This window comes from Neopelma chrysocephalum, unplaced genomic scaffold, assembly GCF_003984885.1.
Source record: "Neopelma chrysocephalum unplaced genomic scaffold, ASM398488v2 Primary Assembly neopelma1_43, whole genome shotgun sequence".
Classification (NCBI taxonomy): Eukaryota; Metazoa; Chordata; class Aves; order Passeriformes; family Pipridae; genus Neopelma; species Neopelma chrysocephalum.
This window is the reverse complement of record NW_020897702.1, coordinates 2338067-2347162: the sequence shown is the minus strand read 5'-3', so window position 1 is coordinate 2347162 and position 9096 is coordinate 2338067. Positions and strand designations below refer to the sequence as shown.

At 38.4% G+C, this 9096-nt stretch overlaps 1 long non-coding RNA gene across 1 annotated transcript; it reads left to right on the top strand.

Moving 5' to 3' along the window:
- The first annotated feature begins 409 nt into the window (after nt 1–409).
- LOC113964780 lies at nt 410–2039 on the top strand. Its single transcript, XR_003533287.1, has 3 exons — nt 410–608; nt 1465–1623; nt 1893–2039. It is a non-coding gene; the product is annotated as an uncharacterized LOC113964780 (long non-coding RNA).
- Nucleotides 2040–9096: the final 7057 nt, after the last annotated feature.

Below are 9096 nucleotides of genomic sequence, written 5' to 3'. Positions count from 1 at the left end.
GTGCTATTGACATATACATACTAGCATAATTTGGTTGTTGTCAGAAGAGATAATGTCAATGACAATACCAAATGTTTTTGTCATGTTCTTTAGTATAGGCTTCACAACTGTTTCTTTGCTGGCAGTGTCACTTAGCAGGAAGAAGAATACATGGGAGAATGACAACAACAGTCATCTTTGGCAAGAACAAATGGCTTTAAAAATGTTCTTCAGGCAATGTGCATTCAGAGGGATTGTTCTGTAATGCAACCCATTTACTTGCAAGCACACTGCGATGATGACTCTTACTGTGAAGAATACCTTTGCTGCGTGCCCTTCTTTGGCAGTGTGAGAAGGATCTATGAGGCCATGGATAGTTACCATTGACCCCAATGGGTGTCCATTACCAGCAATTCCAGTTGCACCCATGTGCACTGTGCACAGTCCTGTAATGCAACACATACCATAAAAAATCTGATTGGCTTTTTATAATTCCTTTATTTTGTGTGGCAGCAGATGTCCAAGGTTTAAAAAAAGTGCACTGTGAAAACAGAAAATGAAAACAGCTTGGATGACTTCATAAGAGATTACGTGATGAAGTGTCTTTATTTCCTTTCATGCCAATGTATGTAAGTATATTAAGTATATTTCAAATTATTAGCATATTACTGTCCAGTAGGGACATTTATCGCCAGTAACAAATCTTTACATGCCTAGAACCAAAGCATATAGAGATAATTATGGTTGATTAGATGGCTACTGCTGTACAGAACCTAAAAAAAAATTTACAAGTTGTCTTGGAGACAAATGCCATAAATGTACTAAAACAGGATGAAAACAAGAGGAAAGTTTTGAAATTCTGAAAATTCTGTAGGATGATACTAAAACCTACTGAGAATCCACAGAGTGGATTCCCCATGCACAGAAGCCATTATTTCAGTTCCCCAATGTAGTGGAATTCCAGGTTTGGCACCCTTAGGCACACCTGCATTGGTGAGCACACAGTCCCAGCACAGTTCGCACGGGATAATCCATCCTGGATGTTTGGAAAGCATCTTTGCATGGTCCCAGGGCTAGCTTACAAAACCATAACTTGCCTTTTCATCAGAGTGTGTTAGCTTGGGTACAGCACAGCACTTCAAGACCAGCTCTGAGCATGGGCAAAGTGAACTCAAATCTCTCTGCATGTACTCATTTAGACATATCCTCATAGTTCTCAAACACATTTTTGCGGTGGTTGCCAAATTCCCAGTGGTGACAGTTTTGACAGTCACAGTCAAAATATAACTGCAATAATAAGTTTTCATGTGGCAGTTGCTCATAAAGTCCTTGGGGACTACACATAGATACCAAGAGACGTTCTGATGTGCTGTTTTAAGATTGGTATGACTTTCGTAAAAAAATTCTGTGCGTTAATCAATAAAATCATGTTACACTGTTCTGCAAGTCCACTACAAGATGAGAATTACATTTTCTTGTGTTCAGTTTCTTTCTTGTGAAAGATTAGAAAACTAATTTCCAAGATCATCCAAGCAGAGACCACATAAATAAACTTCAAGATTTGTGTCTTAGAATGGTTAAGAAGATTGGTCAAGATGGATTGGTGTTTCCTTACCATGAAACTCACCACTGCCAGAAAGAAAGGTAAAATCAATGGAAAATAAGAAAAGCTATTTAAGTGAAATTCTTATATTATTTTTTACTCTCTTTTTAAGTGGATTAAAAAATGGTTGCTACAATAAAAATAAGATGTTTTTATATGTGCATAGCTGTGGATTGTAGTGAATGTTTTACATGATAATGCTCATCCTAACTTGGACCTGAGAGCCTGCCCTTATCAATACAACAAGTGATGATCTGTGCGATTAAATGAAAACATTTTGTTAACCTGATCTTTCCTTCTGCTTCCTCAGTTGCTGCATATTCCTTCATCTTCATCAGGAGTTACTTGTTTGTCTCATCTACCTTTTGAAGAATAAGATGTCTTAGACTAATTTTTGACTATTTTAATCTCATTGGTTAGCTCTCATTCAAGAGCTTTTTGGATGAAGAAACAGTCACTGTGCTCTTTTATATTCATGGTAAGTCTACTTCTACAGAAGATTTCCCAATAAACTTATCAGATTGTTGCTGCCTTCCCCTCTGTTCATGTCATCCTAAGATGATACAGGTCTGCACTGCCTCTGGAGGGGCAGCCACTTTATACAAGGGAGCCATCTTTTCTAGTGCTGAAAAGGAACAAATCATTTCACATTTTTACATCAAAATGAGTGAGGAAATTGGACAAACCATGATGACTATCACTTCTTTCTTAAATCATCTTGTTTCTTGGGGGATGTAAGTCAATGTAATGAAGCACCCTAGTACACTTCTACAAAGTTACTCATACAATTACTCATACAGTTACTCCGACAAATAATGATGGGACTGGGCAAATTGTTCACACCTGAAAATTGCTCTTTTGCTTCATATTTTTCTTTTGGACCACCTCAACCAGCTGCCTAAAAATCAATGCTCAGGCACAAGTAGGCAAGTACTTCAGAGAAAGGATCAATTCCAGAAACCAATATTGATAAGCCTGTATGAGGTCTGGCTCACTTCATCCTGCACAGTCCTAGGGATCCCAGAAGGCTCTTTATTCTCACAAATACCCATATATTTCCACCTCAGTGCAGGTAACAAAGGCCTTAATTTCTTATTGGAGGTTTGCAACATGGCACATTATTTCTGAACCAAGAACTGAGGAAAAAAGTACTCTCAGTAATAAGTATATTCCAGATCCTGGACCAGTTTCTGTGACACTCATGACAATGTTGCATTCCAATTACTGTGACATAACTCTTATCTGAAGATCTACTGGTATGCAGCATCAATGTGTCTGACCTGGTCGAGGACAGGCTAGCCTCAAATCATGTAGAGGACCTCTCCTCTCCACCACTTGACCACAGACTGATGAACCATTCACTCGAGTGAATGCGTTGAACACAACAGATGTGACCCTCGTGAGGTTTGCAAGCAGGGACTCAGGATCATCTTTTGATGTCCTCTATTGCTATTGAATTCATAAAGGAAGTTGAGACCAACTCATTGCCTAAAGCAAAGAGCTGTTACTCCTATTTGGAGCTCTAAATCTGTCTCACTCCTGACATGAATGATATGCTCACATCACCTCTAAACCCAATACTCACACAATTAATCTTTCTTATATTACAGCTGGCTCATTCAGTGAAACACTTGTTTTGTTTCTGGGGATGGTAAGATAGTTATTTTGAACATAATTTCCTGATGTGGAAGGAGGAAAATATGTTAGAGAAACTACAGAAAGGTAGGAAAACTGGTAGAGAAAAATGTATAGCAAACACTGAAGGATTTAGGATAGTAGATAGCAGCATTTCTGGAGGCTAAGGTTGTCTTCTTTTTCTGAGCCCATTCAGTGGTATTTTTTGGCTTTTTCTCATCTAAACTGTGTCAAGTTATTTTTAATTGTATAATTCTCCAGCAGCTTGCAAATGTAAAACTTTCATTTTCTATTAAGAAGTTCTTTTCAGTTGAACTTCTATGATAGAAAATTATATTTCCACGTGAGCCAACCACTAGAGAGTCTGAGGGAAGCAATATCTGGGTTCACAGCCTGTTTTAAACAGATTCTCTCAGGACCTTTCTCTTCCCCTTCAGCATTTTCAGCCTGTCTGCCTCTTGCCTGCATATTTCTTCAGTGTTGTGGCCAATTGTGACCTACTTGAAAAGATAGACTGGATGTATTAAAGAATGGCTTTTCATACCAAGTGAAGATTTAAAATAATCTGACAATACCAGAAATATATTGGAGAACAGTACCCAGGGCAGGACTGGAGGAACGGTGGGTGAATCAAGGCACATTGCACAGAACAAATAATGAGCATACTAGCAAACAACTAACTTTTATCTCATTAGTTGTCCTTGAGTTAGCTGTAGTGCTTTGATCTTATTTGCAACAGCAATAGCAAAAATAAAGAGAAATCTTTACTCTTTAAGCGCAATAGCACCGTACTTGCTCACATCTATCGGCCTCATGCAGTCTGTGTGTGACATAAAGCTCAAGGACAATTTGCACAGTTGAAAAAGAATAAAACTTTATATACACGCTACATAAGAAACTTTTCATGGATTGTTCTCCATGCTGAAACCTCCAGACTTCCATTTGCAAACTTGCAAGCTTACTTTATAAAACACCCAGGGAGGGCCTGAGTCAGTGCTGTGCACTGCCTTTGATATCAGTAGCCTCTAATATTCCTCCCAGCAGGAATGCTAGAGTTCACTGCCAACAGCTTGGAGGTAGGCTGATGGTATGCAAACTAAAGGAGTGCTGAAAGAACAGCATTAGCAGGTCCAGTGAAAAAGAAATCCGTGTTGCAACACCGTCAGGGCTTTGAAATAGCACTTGTGACAATGTTGCATCGTATTCTCATGTACTACGATCTAACTCTTATCTGAAGAATAGGAGTTTTGGATTCCACAGAGACAGAATGTGGTGTTTTGTAATGACATAATGATAGGCTGAAGACCCACAAGACTGTGTAAAGATCATCAGTTTCACTCAGAACTTAAGGTGAAATTATCAACTACAGCACAAATAACATAAAATCCCTTCAGCTCAATTATCTGTCCTAGTCTTGGAGATCAATGCCTCCAATTTGTAGTCCATACTTAATTTTCTTGTGATGGATGTAACAATGGAGGATTCCCATCAAGATAATTTTGGAAAACACTTGAGAAGCTATATGTCAGGGTTTTCACATTAAATCCATTTAATCAATAAACATTAGGTATTAGATAAATATTAAATAAAAATATTTTTACTCTTAAGGCACTGCAAAAGTGAAAGTTGTAATAACAAAAGTCACCTGAATTTTTTTTCAGGAGCAGAAAAAAGTAAAGATTATGGTTTGTGGATTAAAAATTACAGAATATAATCATTAAGTAAAAATTAATTTTTGAGTTATGTTTTCTTTTCCAAATTAACAGGCTGATCACATCAATCTAGTCTTCAGTCCCATATTAATCTGCTCAAAATTATTTTTTTATCTCAGTATTATACTGACATTTCAAATGTAACTGAGATGTCAAGACACTTTGGTTGATAACCAATAATAGCAACATGAGAAGAGAATGTGATGCCTTAGAATTCTTAAGATTTGTAGCATATAGATTTTTAATATAGCTGTATAGTTTCTAACACTTGGGAAAAGCAGTTAACTGAAACTCCTTTCTCACGCTTCATATCAAGTTCCCAAAATTCCGGTTTTGTTTAATGTTCTCTTCAAGGAAAAGGCCTTAGCGAGTATGTCTTGTCTGAGACATGTACCTAGAAAGATATCATTGTAGACAAAGCAACATAGAAGGCCCGGAGACCTTGGAGAAGCTCCAAAGAAGGGATGTGATGTGTGTGAAATGAGAACAATGAAGATGAGAAAGAAAAGGGTTCTGAGGGGCGGCCCTGTGGGAGGTTTTGGGGAGCGGATAATTTTTGGGTTGGACAGATCATTAGATGGGATAATTAATTAGAGCTATTAAATTGTGAAAGCCCAATACTGTATTGTACACTACAGTACACTTTTGTGTGTAGTGTGCCTTAAAGCGCTTTAATTAAGGACTACTAACTACTTTATCTATATTAATACTCTCCAGAAAGTTCGTTCCTTCCATTTTAGGCAACACAGGCACAATCTCTTTTTAACTCAGTGGAAGCATCATATGAAAAAAATGCCATATTGGCATCTTAGAAATTGGAAATTCTCTTTCGGAGGTGACATGACTTTGAGTAAATCACTTAGTGGATTAGTCAACCCTCAAAGTAATACCAGTTCAGTGTTACTCAACATATCAGTTTCTTATATGTATTCCCAATTATACCTGCTTGTGCCAGAGAGAAAAACACGTTTCTGGTGTTAACTGCTCTGAGGCAACACAGTTAAATGGATGTAATCTGGAGTCTATTCTTGCTTATGAAGTTTTAGTGCAGGTCACAGGCTGCATTTCTAGGGACCCATCAGTGCTGTAAAAACAAAAGAAGAGTCTCTGACACTCTAGGTGAAGACACTAAATCTAGCAGGATAACTCAGGTCCCAGTACAGTCCTAAAGTATTTGTGCTACTCTTTCTACTGCACAAAATGGAAAAAGGAAAATTCACTGTGGAACCCTGGACTGAATTTGCAAGGGATTTGGGGAAAAACAAAGCTGATACTCTCATCTATCATATTTGTGTTGAGAACCATTGAGAAAATATAGAACTCTTGTTATGTGATTAGAGTTCAGAGTAAGCCTATGTTGCAATTGTGGGTGAGCTGAGCTGTGTAGGCGCAGTTTTTTCTGATGTCCACAGAAAAAAGATGCAACAGACACTCAAAGTTACCTCTAGTCTAGTGATACTGTTGCTGAGCTCCTGTTGGAAAGAGGTACTGAGCACTGCCCTAAAGCCACAAGGGAGGAACAGGGCTACATTCAAGAGTAGAGTGTTCATATTTGACAGTGAAAGCATCTTGTCTGCAAGAGTGACACACTACACAATTCCTGCACATGAGTCAAGGTGGGGAGGGAGGTCTTGCTGGGGTATAGGTGTTGGAGAACTTGGAGGCACAGTGGATCTTCTTCTCCACTGTAAATAGAGACATGCTTTGTCCTGAAAGAATGAGACACATGAAAGCTGACAAAACAACCATGACAGATTTTACTGTGATAAAGGATAGCCTGGCCAATCTTGTGTCATACTCCTTTCATACAGAAAGATCATTCTCATATTAATTCTTGGGAGTCATCCCAAGGTAATGTAAAGAGGTCAGGTCCCTCAGGTAAAGGCAAAAATATGGCTGAGATTGTGAACTTCCGAGCTACATCCACAGAGACAGCCTTCCAGTTAGGTGTCCTATTATCTGAAAGCCATTGGCTATGAGCCAAAATAGGCATAACTAAATTAAGGCTCACACATTAAGGCATTCCAATGTAGATAATATCATTACACCATGACAAAAACAGTTTTAGAGATTAGTCCCAAGCCCTTTGAGTAAAGACACAAGAAGACCGAAATATATTCATTCACTTCACATATATTCATGCTGAAGAGTATGTCAGAAACATGCAGTTTATCTCAACCCACAGAAATCTATCCATAACGCATGTACAGAAACACATCCCAACATAGTGACTAATCCTGCACCAACAGCACTGTTTTCTTTGTCACTTGGCAGCTTGGAAGATACTCACATTTAGAACTGAGTTGACAAGTGGAAGTGAATATTTTAATGGCTTAAATCAACCTTTTCCTAATTATTTATTTGCAAACTCATGAAAATTTCCTGTCCATACTGTAATTATTCAAAATGAGTCACATTTTTTTCGGTCATCCTGCATGTGTAGGATTGTGTGTATATTGAGAGGTGCAAAACAAAATATTCAATGTCTTTAAGTGACAACTGATTATACAAGTAACATGGTTCTGTCTCATTTCCCTCACTCTCTCAGTGTAATGGTTGACATTTGGACTTGAAGAAGCTGGTGCAGGGCTGAACACCCCAGGGGAGCATGGTGATTTAGGGATAGGCTGTAGCTAAGAGAAATAAGAGCTACTTTATACATTTATAAATGCATCCTTTTCAAACTACATAAAATATCACTTAGTCAGGATCCTAAAAAATCCTCAACCTCCTACACTCTTTATCGGTATAAGTGCAGAGTTTGAACTTAATTTTGGCTCACACTACTCATACAAATGAATCACCTGCGGGAATGTTTGGTGCGCTGGCAAAAAAACATCAAAACTTGATACTTCTTCTTTGAATCTGGAAGGTTTGACAGATCTAATATTGGTCCCCATGGTGGTGTTTCTAAATTTCCCACTGCTGCTCTTGAGACCATCAGTATGTCCTAGCAACAGCAAGGGAGCACTTAATCTGGGGTATGACAAAGAATAAGCATCTGCCATGCCTTTTTTTAGTGTTGTCATTTAAGCGGTTTATTAGCATCAGACTTATCAGACATAACTGGAACCCAAAGGATGAGACTGTTGAAGCAATGATACAAAGCTGAACAGAAGCAAGGAGCCAAGGAGCTGCCCAAGTTGGCTTCATTACCTCCTCCAGGCAATCTGTCCCTCTTGCACAGTGCTGCCAAGGGTTAATTCAAAGTTCATATAATTTGACAGTACTTATATAGTGTACTCTCTGCCTCCATTCTCTTTTACAGACAGATTGTTCTAATACACTCAATATATAATGCAAGTTTATCTGTCTTTTTTTTTTCAGGATATTGAGACCTTTGAACTGAAATATACACAGCCTGCTATCATAACAGAGCTTCTGACATATCAGTATAACCCAGCTTGGCAGGCATCCCTGCAAATACTATTAAAAGTTTTATTGCTGAAAAATGCAGCTATTCCCTACCTTGTACTCTCCTAAGGGATCAGGACTTATGTATACCATGAGGAAAGAAACTTCCATGAGCATGTGAGGCTGTTGAAGTTGTACTTTTGAGGCTACATCTTATTGCTCTTTCCTGAGGAAAGAGAGAAGGGGAGGGGATATGGAATGGCTGCAGGTAAAATAAATTGATAGAGAAGTGGTGAAACACCAAACTAATAGCAGAACTGGTCAACGATGATGTTAAAGAAGATAGCATGGAACCTGTGCAATTCTTCATTGGAAGAGACACAAACTCATAAGAAGCAAGATAAATCAGGAAGAGATGATATTGCCTGGAAAAATCACCCAGGGGACTATGAGATCCACGAATGAAATCAAAGGAGGGGTAAGGGATGGTTTCTGTTAGAGTATGTTGGTGCTATAAGTTAAAGCTGATGGTAGCTTAATCGGGTATACATGATTTAGATGGAAATTAACAGATTCTGCGACCAGAGGACTTAATCAGTAATTGTAACAGAGTAGAGTCCAGGGCAAGATTTAAAATCTGTACTGGGTCCCATGTTACTGCAGTGAAGTATTCTCAATATGTACACCAGCTAGGTACTTAGTCTACATAGCTTGGACATCTTATAGATCTTTAATATTTAACTTGAGTATTGCAAATTTGTTTCTACCTATTAGGAGCCAGGGTCTTGGCAGCGAACATCATGGACACTCTTC